The sequence below is a fragment of the Protopterus annectens genome, chromosome 1.part1, assembly GCF_019279795.1.
Source record: "Protopterus annectens isolate FY-2018-M chromosome 1.part1, PAN1.0, whole genome shotgun sequence".
NCBI classification, from domain to species: domain Eukaryota; kingdom Metazoa; phylum Chordata; order Ceratodontiformes; family Protopteridae; genus Protopterus; species Protopterus annectens.
The window spans coordinates 1,104,537,043-1,104,557,880 of record NC_056726.1 but is presented as its reverse complement, the minus strand read 5'-3'; the positions used below and the strand labels follow the sequence as shown (position 1 = coordinate 1,104,557,880).

The 20,838-nt window shown below is 39.1% G+C and overlaps 1 protein-coding gene across 1 annotated transcript in view; it reads right to left on the bottom strand.

The window, feature by feature from the left end:
• Positions 1-20,838, bottom strand: part of LOC122809021 (zinc finger protein 260-like) — a 596,918-nt gene that overhangs the window by 86,869 nt on the left and 489,211 nt on the right. The gene's annotated exons all lie outside the window — the stretch shown is intronic.

The window sequence follows — 20,838 nt, the reverse complement described above, 5'->3', positions numbered from 1 at the left end:
CTGTGTGACATCTCTGAATATCATTAACCCCACTGTGTGACATCTCTGAATATCATTAACCCCACTGTGTGACATCTCTGAATATCATTAACCCCCCCCCTGTGTGACATCTCTGAATATCATTAACCCCACTGTGTAACATCTATGAATATCATTAACCCCACTGTGTGACATCTCTGAATATCATTAACCCCCCTGTGTGACATCTCTGAATATCATTAACCCCCCTGTGTGACATCTCTGAATATCATTAACCCCACTGTGTGACATCTCTGAATATCATTAACCCCACTGTGTGACATCTCTGAATATCATTAACCCCACTCTGTAACATCTCTGAATATCATTAACCCCACTGTGTGACATCTCTGAATATCATTAACCCCAGTGTGTGACATCTCTGAATATCATTAACCCCCCTGTGTGACATCTCTGAATATCATTAACCCCACTGTGTGACATCTCTGAATATCATTATCCCACTGTGTAACATCTCTGAATATCATTAACCCCACTGTGTAACATCTCTGAATATCATTAACCCCACTGTGTGACATCTCTGAATATCATTAACCCCACTGTGTGACATCTCTGAATATCATTAACCCCCCTGTGTAACATCTCTGAATATCATTAACCCCACTGTGTGACATCTCTGAATATCATTAACCCCACTGTGTGACATCTCTGAATATTATTAACCCCACTGTGTGACATCTCTGAATATCATTAACCCCACTGTGTAACATCTCTGAATATCATTAACCCCACTCTGTAACATCTCTGAATATCATTAACCCCACTCTGTAACATCTCTGAATATCATTACCCCCCCCTGTGTGACATCTCTGAATATCATTAACCCCACTGTGTAACATCTCTGAATATCATTAACCCCCCTGTGTGACATCTCTGAATATCATTATCCCACTGTGTAACATCTCTGAATATCATTAACCCCACTGTGTAACATCTCTGAATATCATTAACCCCACTGTGTAACATCTCTGAATATCATTAACCCCACTGTGTGACATCTCTGAATATCATTAACCCCACTGTGTGACATCTCTGAATATCATTAACCCCCCTGTGTAACATCTCTGAATATCATTAACCCCACTGTGTGACATCTCTGAATATCATTAACCCCACTGTGTGACATCTCTGAATATTATTAACCCCACTGTGTGACATCTCTGAATATCATTAACCCCACTGTGTAACATCTCTGAATATCATTAACCCCACTCTGTAACATCTCTGAATATCATTACCCCCCCCTGTGTGACATCTCTGAATATCATTAACCCCACTGTGTAACATCTCTGAATATCATTAACCCCACTGTGTGACATCTCTGAATATCATTAACCCCCCTGTGTGACATCTCTGAATATCATTAACCCCCCTGTGTGACATCTCTGAATATCATTAACCACACTCTGTAACATCTCCCTTGACTGATGTACTGAATATTCCATGCATGAGGCCTAGTGAATATTAAAGGACATATGACAGTGGAATAGGTAATCCCATGTGGATGTTACTTCTGTCCAAATAGCTCACTATATTTACGTGCATAAATGTAGCATATCCATACATACAATGCCATAGCATACTAATGCTTACAAGTACTGTGTAGATTAGTGACTTACCTTGTGAATGCAGCAGTTCACAGAACTGTAGTTCAGGGCTGACTCTGTCTGATGCAAGCAGTATATAGCCAATACATGTATAGGTACAGGTTGTGTGGGTTGCCTGACTTCAGAAGCCCAAACATACACTCTTATGATGTACTTAATTTGTGCGTGTGCCTCATTATGGTGTTCTTCCATGGGTGTGTGTGCATTTCTGATGGGTGTCATCATCCACAGTTCCAGGATGTAGCCAGCATCCCCCAGTAAATGGCCCTGTGGGATGACCCCCATAGCAAACTTCTGGTACAGCTGTGATGTGTGCCAGATATGATAGTTGTGTTAACTGCCAGGGCTGTCAGCACACATATTCATGATAATCCCCTAGGGAATGCACATGACCTGGCAGTTGATGGAGTGGTACCCCTTTTGGTTGATGTAGATTCAATTCTCCTCACTGGGTGGTGCCTTGATGTGTACTTGAGTGCAATCTATGGCACCCAGTGCTTTGGGTTAGTGTGCTACATGTTATAAGTATTGCATATTGCTAGCCCTTTCCTCAGGGTTCAGGGGAAAAGATATGTGCTTACTGGTATGTGGTAGCATGGCATCCATGAACTGGTGGAGTATTCTGGATGCAGATGCCTGTGAGAACCCCATCATGTCCCCAGTTCATCTTTGGAAAGTACCTGTAGCTAGTATCCTGAGGACTACACATACCTTTGTTTCCACTGGGAAGGCTTCCCCTCTGTTGGCTCTGGGTCTGAGTTGAAGATGGCAGAGCTCAGTAAGTTCTTGTAGTATGTCCCTGTCCACCCTGTAGTGCTCTACAGTCTCCATCTCATGTAGCTCCTGGTAGGTTACCCTGGGCCTAAACACTGTTCTCCTTCCTTGCCTGGGCCTATTGTCAGCAGCACCAGCAGCAGCATTGACTTCAGCATCTAGCACATACAGATGTAGCAGACCTGCAGCAGCCCCTAGCATTATCTCAGTTAAAATTCCCATCTGTACTCCAATGGTCCAGAGTATTGGGGGAAATCAGAATGTAGGGTGTATGCCTACTTTAAACAGCTCTGCTGTAGGTCCAGAATGTATGATTGGCTAATTACGATGCATTACATTTGCCTACAGTATAATTAACATCATTTAATGGCCCTATTTCAATGCACGATGCCGTGCACAGTGCCGCATCGTGCAGCATAGCTTATACAAAGGTCAAAATCAATAATCGGATATATCTCATTTATAGAACATGTTCAGCCATGCAGCACACCATGCAAACATGTGCACCTATGGTTAAAAGCCTAGAAGTGAGAGGACAAACCTGTGTAAACATCAACATGATCTAAGAGCCTACACTAAGGGGATATGCGGACACGATTACTCCTTTCTGGTATTCATGAAATCCATCTCATTTCCATACATATCTGTGCTGCCATCCTGGATACTACATGCTTTACAGCCCTATCATCCTAGCAACAGCAGCAATGCACCACTGTAGGGACCCTATGCAAGGTCCTATATTACATTTCTGTCACATAGTATAAAATGCTTTTTTCCTATTTGCTTTTTTTTATTTTTCTATTAAGCATGTTTGCTGTGGCATGTAGCTCAAAGCTGAGATTATTAATTTAACAACTCTATTGCTGAGGTGTTAGAATGAAAAGTTAAAAAGATAACTTAAAAATGCAATGTACTGAGATGGGACAAGCAGATCTGAATGATGATGTGTTTGTCTTATCTCAGTACATTGCATATTATTAGGTTATCTTTTAAACATTCCATTCCATTAGCCATTTAAAAAAGAAAAAAAAGAAAAAAAAACAGTCTGAATACATGTAGCAACTGGTTTCTGTTTTATCTTTCTTTCCCCTTTTCATCCTGTCATATGTGATACAGCGCCTGGCACACAGCTTCAAGGTTTGTGAAATGTGACACAATACCTGGCACATGGCTGCAGTGTCTGTGATATATGACACAATAACTGGCACGTGGCTGCAGTGTCTGTGATATATGACACAATAACTGGCACGTGGCTGCAGTGTCTGTGATATATGACACAATAACTGGCACGTGGCTGCAGTGTCTGTGATATATGACAGAATAACTGGCACGTGGCCGCAGTGTCTGTGATATATGACACAATAACTGGCACGTGGCCGCAGTGTCTGTGATATGTGACACAACCCCTGGCATTCTGAAACAGTGATTTTCTATGTTTGCAGTAATATCTGCATGCAGGATTCCACTAAATGCAGAGATGGGCTAGTAACCTGTTATCCTGTAGTCAAGAATGTAGGATAAATGAACACAGCTGAAATAATTACAAGAATCATAAGAGAAAACTCTGTTTAAATTCTGATAAAACAAATTATACTCATTTTCAGAGAAACAAGATGGCATCAGGCCTGGACATGGAAACACAAACAGTCTTGTTGAATATTACTGATTTCTTACATGTGCAGCTAACAGGTTACAGTGTTGACCAGAGCATATGAGATATACATTAGCATGCCTGCAAAATGAGGTTGTGAACAGGAGGCATATTGTTGAAATAAAATAACATATTATTATTGCTATGTTATGATCAGCTATATCAGATGCCCCGATAGATCTAAAAACAGTATACAAATGGCATGGAAAATGACAACATTGACTTTGATGTTATGCATCTTAGAAGTAAAGGCATGGTATGTAGGTGTAAATATGTCATTATCCCAGTGTATTCTGCTGTTATCAGACCAAAGACTACAGTGCACTCCTTGTTATCTGCCTGACCAGTCATATGCAGCAACTGGAGCGACCTCAGGCATTCCTTAGAAAAAGAGTACAAGGCATAACAAGCCTATCTTACACAGAGCACTGTGAAGCATGTCCCTCTACTCAATCTCCTATAGATTGCTGGGGTCTGACCTATACCTGGTTTCCAAGGCAATGGCAAACCCCACAGTTGTGAATCTCCTACATATTTGTAAGTCAAAGACTACCAAAAGCACAAAGTCTAGGGACCCGAATTTTGTCTGTGACAAGAACATGCTGAAAAGGCAGATATGTGTCCCAGTGATTGACCCTCCTATGGAACAGCCTTCCAACCCATGTGAAGCAGAGTTCATCTACTTACACCAGGCCTGACAGCCATGTTCCTTATGGACAGAGGTAGCTTATACATGCCAAATGTGACATATGAATAAGTAGACAAGACATAGTAGATTTATATTGCACGTGTAAATGTACCGTCAAATTTTTGTAGTTTTTTCTACTATAAACATATATGTTAACTGCATTAGCTTAGATGTGTATTTTAACTCAGTTGTATATTAAGTTAATAATGTATCTTAAATAACTATATCAACATATGTCTAATTAAAGGTTTATATGTTTGAAGATTTTCTATCTGGGATTCCACTGAATATTCCCTGTCAATAAATATAAATAAATAAATCAATTCACTTGCAAGTTGTCATTTGTAATGAGTTAGCTCTGCATTATAGCAATTTTGGCATTGACTGTGTCCCGAATGACCTGGGATTCATTAGTGACCCAGTCTCTGAGGGAGCAGTTTGGCAGCATAGTAGTCTAATAGCCTAAGCATATTTATCGTTGGCTGGAGCAGTGGTGTAACAGCTGCATTGTTGCCTCACAGAAAGAGGTTCTCTGGTTCAATTCTTGCCTGGGGTGCCTTCTGTGTGGAGTTTGTATGTCTTCCCTGCATTCATGTAGGTTTCCTCTGGGTGCTCCGGCTTCCTCCCACCTTACAAAGATATGTACCTGGAGCATTTCTCCCTGGGCCTCCAGTGAAAATTGGCTTTGTTCCAAGTTGAACTTTCCCAGTAAACAAATGTTAAATAATAAAATAAATAAAAATCTTTAGTTGCCCCAATAGCTGGTTAGGTGAGTGAAGTGCACAGAGGTAAGGGTCTTTGGAAGTTAATAACAACTTCCTCTGTCTATAAGGGACATAGGCACCATCCCAGAAGTGAATTTGCGGTCAGCCATCCATTGATCTAGGTTACATTTGAAGAGGGTCTGGCAGGAGCTTGTTTCCAGAGAAGTGGCAGTCTCTGGGAGATGTCTCTATCTCTCTAACATGACAAGTTCATGTTAGAGTCTAGGTTAACATCACTGGGAGGTGGCCTGATCTGTTTAGGTTGGGGAAACACTTGAGATATATGCATGTAGTTTTATTGGCTGTAGGACTTATTATTCAGCTTATCTTGTTTCTAGTGCCTTTACAAATTCTGTCCAAGTGAGTGGCTGTTGGCTCATTTATACAAAGTGAAGACTTTTTTTTTGAACAATCACACTTTTATAAGCTGTTTAAAGTACACTTCTGTATCCATATCATAGTAGTTAGGAGCTGAATTTCATTCTTCCTTTGTGTGAAGGAAGCCCTATAAGTTATGCTAAATGTATGTATCTATGGAAAGCACACTTTTGCACTTTCCAGTCCAGAGACTCTGGTCACATGGCCTCAACTGGGGTGAATGCACTCCAGTCTAATTTATTTATTTAACATTTGTTTATCAGGAAAGTCCAACTCCAACAGAGACCATTTTTGGTGGAGGCCCAAGGTCAAACACTCCAGATGCATGTCTTTGGATTGTGGAAGGAAACTGGTGCACCCATAGGAAACCCATCTGAATTCTGAGAGGATATGCAGACTCCACAGAGAAGGCACCCCAGCTGAGAATCACACCAAAGAACTTCTTGGTGTGAGGCAACAATGCTAACCACTGCACCACTGTGACACCCATAATCCCATGTATAAACAAATCCAAAAGGTCATCATAACTCCCACAGAGTAAAGTAAACCAAAAAAAAAACAATATGAAAATACTACAGACAACAAAAACAAACTTTTAATGACCAAGTACAGTTGAAAAAATTGGATTAAACATTTGCATCTTGAAAGAAGACTTCTTCAGAATCCAGTTGCATTTACCAACAACAGCTTTGAAATATCCATAATGTCACAAGAATAACCCATTTAGGACAACCTTACAAATTCTTATAGTGACTTACCACATATAACTAACACACATATAAACCTGTTGTTTAAAACCAAATAATTTACATAGAAATGTGTGTACATAATTATACATAATTGTAAACAATAAATAAAAAAAATCTCACAGTCTAAAAGCTCTAAGTGTTATAAAACTATGAGTACTCAGCGTATTTAGACCAGGATTAATGTAGACATTTATCTAAGCTGCTACCACAGTTCATGTGCTTCCAAATAATTTTCCCAGTCATTCACAAGGGGACCAACACATCTTTACAATTCAGAGTGTTTGGACAAATTCTTATTCATATTACTCTTTTTAATACTCTGGTATGTTCCCAAATCCTCTCCTTTAGGGACCTAATTGTCTTTCTACATTGTAAACATGTTGCAATGTACACTATCCCTCATGATGCACAATTAACTTGCATGGATTTAATAAAATGAGTAACACATTTTAAGACTTGCCTATTGTTGTTAACATTAATATAAACATATTTTAAAGTATTCTCCATATCAGTCGCTCAATGTATTTTTTTTCAAGCTTGTTCTTATTAAATCTCCTTTTGCAGACAATTAGTACAATAACATTGGTGTCATTAAAATGAGTTAAATGTTCCATTGTTAACTGAGACATCATGCACTTTGCTTACTTCAGTTTCAAAAGTGTCTTTGCCTGGGTCTATATTACCTCATCAAAATGCATTTTCATCGAATACCATGCCTTCGACACCTATACACCAAAATTCACTTCCACAAACTGCAAAAGTTTTCCCAGGGTAAGAAAGCACTTGACCAACACCAGAAGTTAGCATTTTCTACAATATAGCATGATCGCAGAGTTGGTATATATAGTTGGGGGATGTGAGGGTGTAGCCTCCCCACATTGGAGGGTGTGGGGATGAAACCCCCACTTGAGTGAGTTTGATTTAGTGAGGTGTGTGTTCCAGTGTACTAGGGGGTAAGTTTTTCCTTACCCTGGGAAAACTTTTGTGGTTTGAGGAAGTTAATTTCTGTGTATAGGTGTCGAAGAAGTGGTATTTGATGAAAATACATTTCAGTGAGGTAATATAGAGCCCTTTGCACAACTAAAATTAGATGTCCCAGCCTTAGGGCCAATGTTGCTGTTGTATATAAATGCTTTCCTTAGACTGTGGGCAAACCTGTCTTCTCTACCCTTAATAATTTTATCCATTTTAACTTCACACAACTGTTCAGTCTATTCCTTCTGCCTAAAACTATTTTCCCAAAACCTCAGTTTCTTCCGGAAAGGTTAAATCTTCTGAAGCTAAATATGATAATCGTACCATCCATCCCTTTACAATACTTGTCTTTTATTTAAATGGATGACAGTTTTGATACTGTAAATAAGTGCTAGAAATTTAAAACTTTAGATATGGATATTTATGCTTCTACAATGTTTAGGAAAAAAACTTTTTCCAGAGCTTAATTATATTATTGAAGCTGTCATCCACTTAAACAAAAGGCAAGTAATTTAAGAATTGGTAAGGTTGTCCTCCTAACTGGGTAGTTCACGTGACAATATGAGTATTTTAAAGGCAATGTTGGTAAAGGCAATTAGATTCTGATGAAGTCTTTTCAAGAAGAATATGCTTAAACTACTTTTTTTAACTGTATTGTATCATTAAAAGTTTGTTTGTGGAAACCATCAAATTTTTTCGACTGTACTGGGTCATTAAATGTTCAGTTTTGGAGACCATGGTGTTTTCATGTTATTAGTTCCATGTGTATTCAGAGGTGCCCTCTCACAGCAGCTTAGTGTTATCACATGACTGCCAGCTGAAAAGGTTGTTAGGAGTAGAAAAATACCCCATCTTATCATAATGCCCACAGTCTATGTTGCATGTCCCTACACTGCCTCTGTCCTTTGGTTTCCTTCACGCTCACAGGGGAAAATTAATGTGGTGTTAGGAGACATGGTCAGGTGTGTGAGGATCAGAAAAATGGGTACTAATGTATTATCACAACCAGATTCTAAGCCTGGGATAATTCACAATACGATGTACTTTCAGTTGAAGGACTATGTTTACTTTCTAAACAAATGAGGAATGGAGGTAGTTGGATTTACATTTTGGCTTAGGATATCTTCAGCTAAAATGACCGCTGTTAAATAATTACTGGCAACTTTGTAGATATGGCTGGGTTTGTTACACAAGTGAAATACAGCTTGAATTGAAAAGTGATCAACATGTAAGGATGCTTCGAGCGATTGCAGTTTTGTTTTACATCATTTCAGCTTGCTCTTTTAATTTTAACTAACTTTTTGTCTTGCTATTGTAATTTGTAGGAGTGCAGCCCATCTTACTAGAAAAAAAATACTGTCGAAACACCTATATGGTTATATACAGCTTACTATAGTGCACAAGACCCTATACCAAGCTAGCAACACCCCAATACTTTCCAATCTCATTACACCTTACACTAACCTGAGACACCTGTATTCTTCTAACAAACCTCTGATCCATACTACTAAAACTAACAATTTAGCAGGTGATTGCTTGTTCTCCAATGGTGTTGGAAAAATATGGACTAAGCTTCCATCTGAGATCTCATCTCTCACATCACTCCCTCTGTTTAAAAGGAATCTAAAACTTTATCTCAATAAACACTGGATCTGCTCCTGTACTAACCCAGACTAACCCTCTCCTCTTTTCTTTTTCTTATTTTCTTTCACTTCTTCTCTATTCGTTTTCTTCCTCATATCTCTGATACCTTTCCCTTTTCACCTCAACGCATTTTTTATCAATTTTTATGTTGTTTCATTGTAATTAATAATATGTTTATGTCACAATAATACTTGTTTTGTAATTTTGTAATTAATATTGGAGCTTTTCTCCCCGGGCCTCTACTGAAAATGGACATGTATCCAGCTAGACTAGCCCGGTCAACACATGTAAAATAAAAATAAATAAATAAATAAAATATGAAAGCCAGTGACAAAGCACTGTAATGTAAGGTTACCAATAATTCTTGGGGGATGGTGGTGCCTCTCCCGGGGCTACTACCATTTCTGTAACTCAAAAGTACTGAGCCAGAAAATGAATGCACTGGTTTTAAGTACTACTCCATGAAATATTGCATTTTAGATCCAAAAGATTATTGACAATTACTAAGTGCAAAACTTGACTGATATTTTACTTTGCTTTCGGAAATATTGGCTGTTTTAGCTTTACTTTCTTACATTTGCTTTAGCCTGAATACATTATAAATAGATGCAGTGAAGTGGCAGCATTTTAACCTTAATTTTAGATTGCTATGGAGGTGAATGGGAAAATGTTTGGTCTTATATGACAACATATTTCGGCAGGAGAAAGGCTTGGGAATGAACTACTTCTGCTGCTCAGAAACTGGTTGCAATAATACGTAAGTACCGAAAAATGTAATCTATTAGTAACTACATGATGAGAATGGTATGAGAGTCAAGAATATCAGTGATTCTGCTTATAAATTGTAAAAGTACAGCAAGAGAGCAAGAAACCATTATGCTAGAAGTCACATAAATATTAGAAAAATACATAGTATCATGGATTCAAAACCAACATACAATTTAATTTCATTGTTTTAGACATTTAAATGTTCATGCATATACTTTAAAATATGCATTCAAAACAGTTTATTACAGAATTTCAAATAATTTGGAATAAAATATCTCACCTGCACATGTCCCCCATTCCAAATGATTCTGTCCATTATGACTAAATTGTTCCGGACTGGACTTTGTGGGTTATACACACCAACACTTCTGAATATAATCTGTCCATCTGCCGACACTTGCCAGTTGCCTATATAATAACGCATTGGTGTATATCCCTCCTCATTGAAGAATAATGTGTCATTTACATAAGTCATAAAGTGAATGTTGCGTAGGTAATAGAAGAGCTACAGAAATCAACAAGAAAAACTTCAGGTTCTGTTATGAATTTTATATACATAATACATAGTGCATATATATGTACTTATAAAACAAGCAATGAAAACTGACTAATCATATTCCTAGCTACTTGTGTATTAGATTTGTTCCATGCAAGGTAAAACGCTAGTGAAGGCCATCTTCAGAAGTCATTTAGTATGGAAAACTGTCATAGAAATGATAAAAAACTAATTCAATAAAAAATCAAACATTGGGAATAAATGTTATCAATTCAAGTGCATTACTAAGTGTGTGTCAAAAAATCAGCTAAAATAAATAGTAGGAAACAGGATTCAGGACTGTGATGCAAGCTAAATAAACTGTACAGTAACAAAAGCATAAAAAGTCACATTAAATTACTTTACATGATTATTGAAAGTAAAAGTTCTCCACAAAGGTAAAAACACCACCCCTGAAGAATGTAAAAGAATAAACTTCAAAAAACATAAAATGAAGCAATGCAAGAACAGACAGGAAGTTAATAACATTAAGCAAAATTTGTAATGATAGCAACAGAAAACATATTTTACTTATTTATTTGTTTATTGACATTTGATTAGTGGGAAAGTCTGACTGGGTAGAAGCCCATTTTCAACAGAGAGAAGGGGAGAAGAGCTCCAAATTATTACAAAACATTTTAAGATCAATAATTTTGCAAACTTCAAAAATAAAACAAAAACATCTGCAGTTTAAATAGTCATAACAAATTATTGATAGTATAAAAACATTGGTTATGAATTGATACGAGTTATATGACAATCATTTAATATTTATAGAAATGTTAGTTTGTAGAGAAATTAAAGGTAACATAATCTAATACAAACTGAAATTGCAGTATGAAGTCAGATAAAAATAGGCTTATGTCTATTTAGAGAGAAAGTCAGGGAACAGAATTTGACAGAAGAAAGGAAGTAAGTGAAGAAGGGAGAGTTAAGGATTTATAAGGAATGAAAAGGTACTTGTTTGCATTTAGGGATATAGTACATCTTGGTTTTGAATACATCCAGACTGTAGCTAGGAAGTCTTTCAGAGTGTTTTTTTAAAAAATGGGATGAAGGATGTTGACCTGACTGATGTAGATAAGGAGTACCAGGCCTTAGCAACCTTGTACAAGTACGGACACTAAACAAAAAAGTGATAAACCGTGGTAAAGTGACCAGGCCTTAGCAACCTTGTACAAGTACGGACAATAAACAAAAAAGTGATAAACCATGGTAAAGTGACCAGGCCTTAGCAACCTTGTACAAGTGCGGACAATAAACAAAAAAGTGATAAACCACGGTAAAGTGAAGTACCAGAAAATAAGCCAAAGGAAGGAGTTCCAGGCCTTAGCAACCTTGTACAAGTATGGACAGTAAGCAAAAAAGTGATAAACCATGGTAAAGTGAAGTAACAGAAAATAAGCCAAAGGAAAAATAATGATACTTCACAACACTGAAACAGCAAAACGTTAATCACTCACAAATCTTTTAGATATAATCCTTCGTCAATGTGAACAAATAGTTGTACAATCACGATACTTATACTATAATCTCAAAAAAAAATGATACAACCTAACCAATCACAAAAGAAAATGAGCACATTCAATTAGGGAATTAGCCTATTACTTTTAAAAAAAGAGAAAAGAAGAATACAAATTTTCTCTCCACATAGATAATAAATATCACTTCAATATAAAACCACTCTTTAAAATATGTCCATATTTGTAGAAACTGTTGCTTATGTTTCAATATAGGTTTAAGAGTAACCTGCTTATTAAGACCAGGGAAAGAGTCAACCTGCATGTGGGTAATCCAGTCATACTCCCTAACCTCAAGCATATAATTTATGTAACCCCCCCCTTAAACTTTTCTGTAATACATCTATGACCCTAACACAAATACATGTTTAGCATCATTTATGTCACCCCCTCCTTAAACTTTTCTGTAATACATCTACGACCCTAACACAAATACATGTTTAGCATCATTTATGTCACCCCCCCCCCTTTAAACTACTCAGACAAGCTCCTCGTGGTCCTGCAGAGTGGTCCTAGATACAGAGAACTCAGAAAAGTGACTACTTTCTGATTTAAGTATCTTTGCTGTTTTTTTACTTGAAATAGCTTCTCTAGCTTACCCTAAACAAGCTTAAACTGTTTTTTAGCTGTTTGCTGCATTATTTTAATATCTGCACTTAAAGTTACATTTTAGTCAAATTTGATTGAAAGTTTGTTTGTTTGTTTACTTTAACTGTTGAGGCTGCCCACTAAAGTGTGCTAGCCTGTGTAACTAATTTATTACTGTTTCTGCATTTTCTGTGTGTTTTCTATCTAAAAACAAAAAAAACAAAAAAAATAATCCTTGTTTTCCCACCTCTCCTCGACTAGTTTAGACGAGTTTACAGGCTTTGCTGTATTCTGGGCTGTGGTGTAGTTCCTGTCTTGTCTATTATCTTACTTGGATAAAATGAAGTTTCTTTACTCACCAGAGGGAGTGGGGAGCCTTGAGCAGCCTACCTGTCCCTGTAGGAAGTGACCTCAGCACAAGAGCTGTAGTAATTGTTGTTTTGGACCATTTCTAGCTCTTTTGAAGTTCCCTGTTTAAAATCCGCCTCTGGTTGTTTTTTTCTGGCTATACTACTCAGACAAGCTCCTCATGGTCCTGCAGAGTGGTCCTAGCTACAGAGAACTCAGAAAAGCGACTACTTTCTGGATTTAAGTATCTTTGCTGTTTTTTTACTTGAAATACCTTCTCTAGCTTACCCTAAACAAGCGTAAACATTTTTTTTAGCTGTTTGCTGCATTATTTAATATCTGCACTTAAAGTTACATTTTAGTCGAAATTGATCAAAAGTTTGTTTGTTTGTTTAATTTAACTGTTGAGGCTGCCCACTAAAGTGTGCTAGCCTGTGTAACTGATTTATTACTGTTTCTGCATTTTCTGTGTGTTTTCTATCTAAAAACAAAAAAAACAAAAAAAAAATAATCCTTGTTTTCTCGCCTCTCCTGGACTAGTTTAGACCAGTTTACAGGCTTTGCTGTATTCTGGGCTGTGGTGTAGTTCCTGTGTTGTCCATTACCTTACTTGGATAGAAGAAAGTTTCTTTGCTCACCAGTGGGAGTGGGGAGCCTTGAGCAGCCTACCTGTCCCTGTAGGAAGTGACCTCAGCACAAGAGCTGTAGTAATTGGTTGTTTTGGACCATTTCTAGCTCTTCTGAAGTTCCCTGTTTAAAATCCATCTCTGGTTGTTTTTTTCTGGCTATACTACTCAGACAAGCTCCTCGTGGTCCTGCAGAGGGGTCCTAGCTACAGAGAACTCAGAAAAGTGACTATTTTCTGGATTTACGTATCCTTGCTGTTTTTTTACTTGAAATACCTTCTCTAGCTTACCTTAAACAAGCTTAAACTGTTTTTTTAGCTGTTTGCTGCATTATTTAATATCTGCACTTAAAGTTACATTTTAGTCGAAATTGATCGAAAGTTTGTTTGTTTGTTTAATTTAACTGTTGAGGCTGCCCACTGAAGTGTGCTAGCCTGTGTAACTGATTTATTACTGTTTCTGCATTTTCTGTGTGTTTTCTATCTAAAAACAAAAAAAAACAAAAAAAATAATCCTTGTTTTCCCACCTCTCCTCGACTAGTTTAGACCAGTTTACAGGCTTTGCTGTATTCTGGGCTGTGGTGTAGTTCCTGTGTTGTCCATTACCTTACTTGGATAGAAGGAAGTTTCTTTGCTCACCAGAGGGAGTGGGGAGCCTTGAGCAGCCTACCTGTCCCTGTAGGAAGTGACCTCAGCACAAGAGCTGTAGTAATTGTTGTTTTGGACCATTTCTAGCTCTTTTGAAGTTCCCTGTTTATAATCCGCCTCTGGTTGTTTTTTTCTGGCTATACTACTCAGACAAGCTCCTCATGGTCCTGCAGAGTGGTCCTAGCTACAGAGAACTCAGAAAAGTGACTACTTTCTGGATTTAAGTATCTTTGCTGTTTTTTTACTTGAAATACCTTCTCTAGCTTACCCTAAACAAGCGTAAACATTTTTTAGCTGTTTCCTGCATTATTTAATATCTGCACTTAAAGTTACATTTTAGTCTAAATTGATCGAAAGTTTGTTTGTTTGTTTGTTTGTTTAATTTAACTGTTGAGGCTGCCCACTAAAGTGTGCTAGCCTGTATAACTGATTTATTACTGTTTCTGCATTTTCTGTGTGTTTTCTATCTAAAAACAAAAAAAACAAAAAAAATAATCCTTGTTTTCTCGCCTCTCCTCGACTAGTTTAGACCAGTTTACAGGCTTTGCTGTATTCTGGGCTGTGGTGTAGTTCCTGTGTTGTCCATTACCTTACTTGGATAGAAGGAAGTTTCTTTGCTCACCAGTGGGAGTGGGGAGCCTTGAGCAGCCTACCTGTCCCTGTAGGAAGTCACCTCAGCACAAGAGCTGTAGTAATTGGTTGTTTTGGACCATTTCTAGCTCTTTTGAAGTTCCCTGTTTAAAATCCACCTCTGGTTGTTTTTTTCTGGCTATACTACTCAGACAAGCTCCTCGTGGTCCTGCAGAGGGGTCCTAGCTACAGAGAACTCAGAAAAGTGACTATTTTCTGGATTTAAGTATCCTTGCTGTTTTTTTACTTGAAATACCTTCTCTAGCTTACCCTAATAATTTCTAGCTTAAACTGATTTTTAGCTGTTTGCTGCATTATTTAATATCTGCACTTAAAGTTACATTTTAGTCGAAATTGATCGAAAGTTTGTTTGTTTGTTTAATTTAACTGTTGAGGCTGCCCACTGAAGTGTGCTAGCCTGTGTAACTGATTTATTACTGTTTCTGCATTTTCTGTGTGTTTTCTATCTAAAAACAAAAAAAACAAAAAAAATAATCCTTGTTTTCCCGCCTCTCATCGACTAGTTTAGACCAGTTTACAGGCTTTGCTGTATTCTGGGCTGTGGTGTAGTTCCTGTGTTGTCCATTACCTTACTTGGATAGAAGGAAGTTTCTTTGCTCACCAGTGGGAGTGGTTAGCTTTGAGCAGCCTACCTGTCCCTGTAGGAAGTGACCTCAGCACAAAAGCTGTAGTAATTGGTTGTTTTGGACCATTTCTAGCTCTTTTGAAGTTCCCTGTTTAAAATCCGCATTTGCACGGCTTTGCATGATTTTTGCGCATAGCGCAGTGCCGGTTAAACAAGGTTAAACTTCTTTTGGCTCCACCAAGTCTGCTCTTCAAATTTCCCCTTAAGGAAGCTCTACTCTTAGTATAATTAGACTACTCGCTGTATTATAAGCCTAAGCACTTGTTCTCAATACTTCTCTACTAAGTAAGCACTCTCATACTAAAGTAAGCACTACATCCACCTACCACCCCTGTGACTATCCACTTTCCTTAAAGGCACAGCACTCCCTTATACTGTTCTAGCGTGTCGAGTGGTAGATTACTGGCGTCCTCTCCAGTTCAGCTGGTTAATCTGGGTATCTTGTGACAATGCTACAGTTGTCTCATGTACACAGACAACCCTCTCCTCCTCCCAACAAACACAAATACATGCGAGAGATGCAACTATATAGTCTAACTGGAGGCTGAACTCTCTCAACTCAGGGCTGGCATGACCAGACAGGAGGAGATGGTAACCACACACACAACAAACCCAGTCCCACAAAGACCTACCACAACTGCAAACCAAACACATAAAAACACAAAGACATACTCAGAGGCTCTAATAAAAAACTTACCTAAACAACAGAGGCTCTCAAAGCAGACATCCAAAAATCCACCACCTCAAAACAAAACACATGCAACACATACTTCAATAAATCAGTGTGTCAATCAATCACAGCCCTTAAGGCCAAACACCATGCCTGATACACTAGTAATAGGTGAGTCTATAGTCAGACACACTGATGTCCCACTTACCAGGCTGAACAAGGAGAGGGTGACTGTGAGCTGCCTATCGGGAGCTAGGATCCGCCACATAACACACGCACTCAGGTCACTCCAAAGCAAGTACAAATATGACTCCGTCATTGTCCATGCTGGCGTGAATGACCTGAGACGTACCTCCCTGGACTACATGAAAAGAGACATAGAGGAGCTCTCTGATTATGTAGCCCAGGCTGGTATGACCCTGACCCTGAGCAGCATCTTACCCTCACCAAGAATGATGCCACAATACAAAGACAAGATGATCAGCTTTAATAATTGGCTCAAGTACTGGTGTCATTCTAAGGGGATCCAATGTCTGTCTGCTTGGGATGACATGTTGGGCAAGCCACGCTGCTTTGCAAGGGACGGCTTGCACCTGTCACCACTGGGCTTCTGGATATTGGCAAAGGTTCTTGCCACCCCCATAGTGCCATTTTTAGGCAAGGCTCAAAAGACAAACCCACCTCCTTAGAAAACAAAAATGGAAAAAAAACTAAGGGTAATGCTGCTCAACGCCAGAATTCTAAATCTCAAGATGCAGGCACTCGATGCACTCCATCAGTATGGAGAACATCGACGTCTGTGCAGTAACTGAAACCTGGTTCTAGGCTCCTGAGAACACACCAGCACTACCAGGCTATACCTCGTATCATGCTTTTCAGCCCCAAAACCCGGGCCGAACCAGAAAGGGAGGGGGAGTGTCCATATTTATCAAGGACACCCACACCTCCAGGATAGTAGCAACACATGAAGCATCGGAGACCATACAGGTGCAACTAACCATAGGCAAAACTGCTATACAACTGGTAGCATATTACAGACCACCCTCCCAATCTCAGGAACCCCACTCAGCCTTCCTGAAGACATTGGAGGATATGAATGTATCACAAAATACCATCATACTGGGAGACTTCAACTACCCTAACATAGATTGGATACATTATTCTAGCCCTAACACCCTAGCCCAAAGGTTCCTGGAATTCATAAATTCAAATGCACTGGAACAACTAGTCACCTCTCCCACTAGGGGAGATAATATACTAGACCTGATCATCACAAACATGGGGACAAAATGCTCCACACCAGAGGTATACCCCTCACTAGTGAGATCTGACCACAAACTAATCACCCTGGATATACATATCCCACCTCCACCCCCAGCCCAAAAGACCACAGTGAAAAACTTCTCAAAAACAGACTTCACTCTTCTTAAGACTGAGATGGTATCCTTTAAGCCCACTGGGCCAGTGGATGCCACATCCCACAATGCTGAATCCTTCACAGATGCTTTCTATGGACATCTCCAAGAATGCATGGATCATGCAATCCCAAATAAATCCAAGACCCTCTCCACCAAAGGCAAGCGTCCTGTCTGGTGGACCTCAGCCATAAACAAATTGTATAACAAAAGAAGGAAGCTACTGCACGACAGAGCAAAATCCCAAAAAGGGAAGACATCTCTGATCAACACTAGCAGAAAACTACGTTCTCTCATAAAAACATCCAAGGCCAACTTTGAGAGAAAAATCGCTAAGGACACTAAAGATAACCACAAAGCCTTCTTCAGCTATGTTAGAAACCTGGGCGGAAACCCTCAGATATGCTCAGAGTTAGTTCACAACAACAAAAAATACACTGAACCCACAGATATTGCCAACATTCTGGCTGACAGGTTCAGTGCAAACTTCTCCCCTCCCACACCCCCAAAAGAAGAAATACTTATCCCAGCTGAATGTAATCTCCCTGTCATCTCAGAAGTCCAGGTGACAGCCGTCCTCAGCAAAGCTAAAAACACAGCATCAATGGGACCTGACAGTATCCCGGGTTGCTTGCTACGTGAACTCCAAGAGGCGCTAAACCCGCACATAAAAATACTATTTAACCTTAGCCTTACTACAGGATATATACCTGAACATTGGCGTACAGCAACAGTGGTCCCACTCCACAAAGGGGGTACCTCTACAGACCCTGGGAACTACCGCCCCATAAGCTTAACCAGCCTGGTCTGCAAAGCTATGGAAAGAATCATTATGGAACTCATAAACAGAGACATCGGGGACCTACAGACACTTGATCCCACCCAGTTTGGCTTTGTAAAGGGCAGCTCCTGCCTTTTGAACCTGGTTGACTTTTTCAAAACAGTCACTAGAGCCATTGATGAGGGCAAAGCAGTCCATACAGCCTACCTGGACTTGGCTAAGGCCTTCGACACAATATCCCACTCAGGCATCATAGATAAGCACAACATCTTAAATGTAAACCCTTATGTCACTAGATGGGTTGCAAACTGGCTAAAGGACAGAACCCATAAAGTTAAAATCGCTGGAGCAATGTCAGACTCAAAGCCAGTCACAAGTGGCGTCCCACAGGGATCTGTCCTGGGACCCCTCTTGTTCGGCATTTATTTCTCAGATGTTAAAGCAAACATGGGAGGGTTGTGGCTGACAAAGTTCGCAGATGAGTGCAAACTAGGCGCAATAGTCGATACACCAGCGGACACGTACATCCTACAAAAAGGCCTCACAGAAATGGACAACTGGTGCCGGAGTCATGGCCTTAAACTAAATGCCAAAAAATGTATAGTCATCCCCTTTGGGAAAAACAAAGCCACGAATTATCACATAGACAGCAACCCACTGAGTATGGAAAAAGTAATCAGAGACTAGGGACCCAAGTCGACAGCGACCTCTCATTTGACACCCACGTTGCCAAAGTGGTTAGAAAGACATTCTACCTTGCACACCTTATCGTGAAGGGATTCACATCCAGATCCAAGGATGTCATTGTACCCCTATACTCCTCCCTCATCAGACCCATGATTGAGTACAATGCCCCATTTGGTATGTACCTCACCCGGCATTTGCAACAGCTGGAGAGACCACAAAAGTACCTCACCAAGAGGATCAAGGGTCTCCAACATATGTCTTATTCTGCCAGACTAAAGAAACTCCAGCTCTATTCAGTAGCATACCGCCTGCTCAGAGGTGATCTGTGCCTGACGTACAAGGCCATGTCCAATCAGGAACTGATGGACATGCTCCACCTCAAAAAATCCAAATCCATCAGAACCACGAGAGATAAAGACTTAAACCTCGGCACAAGTATGAATAGGACATGCTGGAGGGACAGATTCATAACCCAGAGGCTTCCCATGCTCTGGAACAGAATCCCAGTTCATGTTAGGCAGAGCCCCTCACTAACTCTCTTCAAGAGAAATCTTGATGAGTGGATGGGAGATCATAAGTTTACCCCAGGGGTCACATCTGTGTCACTGCTAGACAGGGGCACAGTAAACTAATTCTATTATATAAGGGGACCTTCACTGTGTCACTACTAGACAGGGGCACAGTATTCTAAATCTATTCTGTACATTTTTGTACCATTTCATGAGGTGGCGAAAGCCACATCACTATGGCTAGACTTACAAATGCCCCAGGGCAGATAGCCTAGTACTAAACTATGAAACTATGAAACTATGAAACTTTTCTGTAATACATCTATCACCCTAACACAAATACTTGTTTAGCATCATTTATGTCACCCCCCTCCTTAAACTTTTCTGTAATACATCTATGACCCTAACACAAATACATATTTAGCATCATTTATGTCACCCCCTCCTTAAACTTTTCTGTAATACATCTATGACCCTAACACAAATACATGTTTAGCATCATTTATGTCACCCCCCTATTAAACTTTTCTGTAATACATCTATGACCCTAACACAAATACATGTTTAGCATCATTTATGTCACCCCCCATCCTTAAACTTTTCTGTAATACATATATGACCCTAACACAAATACATGTTTAGCATCATTTATGTCAACCCCCCTTAAACTTTTCTGTAATACATCTATGACCCCAACACAAATACTTGTTTAGCATCATTTATGTCACCCTGCCTTAAACTTTTCTGTAATACATCTATGACCCTAACACAAATACTTGTTTAGCATCATTTATGTCACCCCCCCTTAAACTTTTCTGTAATACATCTATGACCCTAACACAAATACTTGTTTAGCATCATTTATGTCACCCCCCCTTAAACTTTTCTGTAATACATCTATGACCCTAACACAAATACATGTTTAGCATCATTTATGTCACCCCCCCTTAAAATTTTCTGTAATACATCTATGACCCTAACACAAATACATGTTTAGCATCATTTATGTCACCCCCATCCTTAAACTTTTCTGTAATACATCTATGACCCTAACACAAATACTTGTTTAGCATCATTTATGTCACCCCCCTCCTTAAACTTTTCTGTAATACATCTATGACCCTAACATAAATACATTTTTAGCACCATTTATGTCACCCCCCCTTAAACTTTTCTGTAATACATCTATGACCCTAAC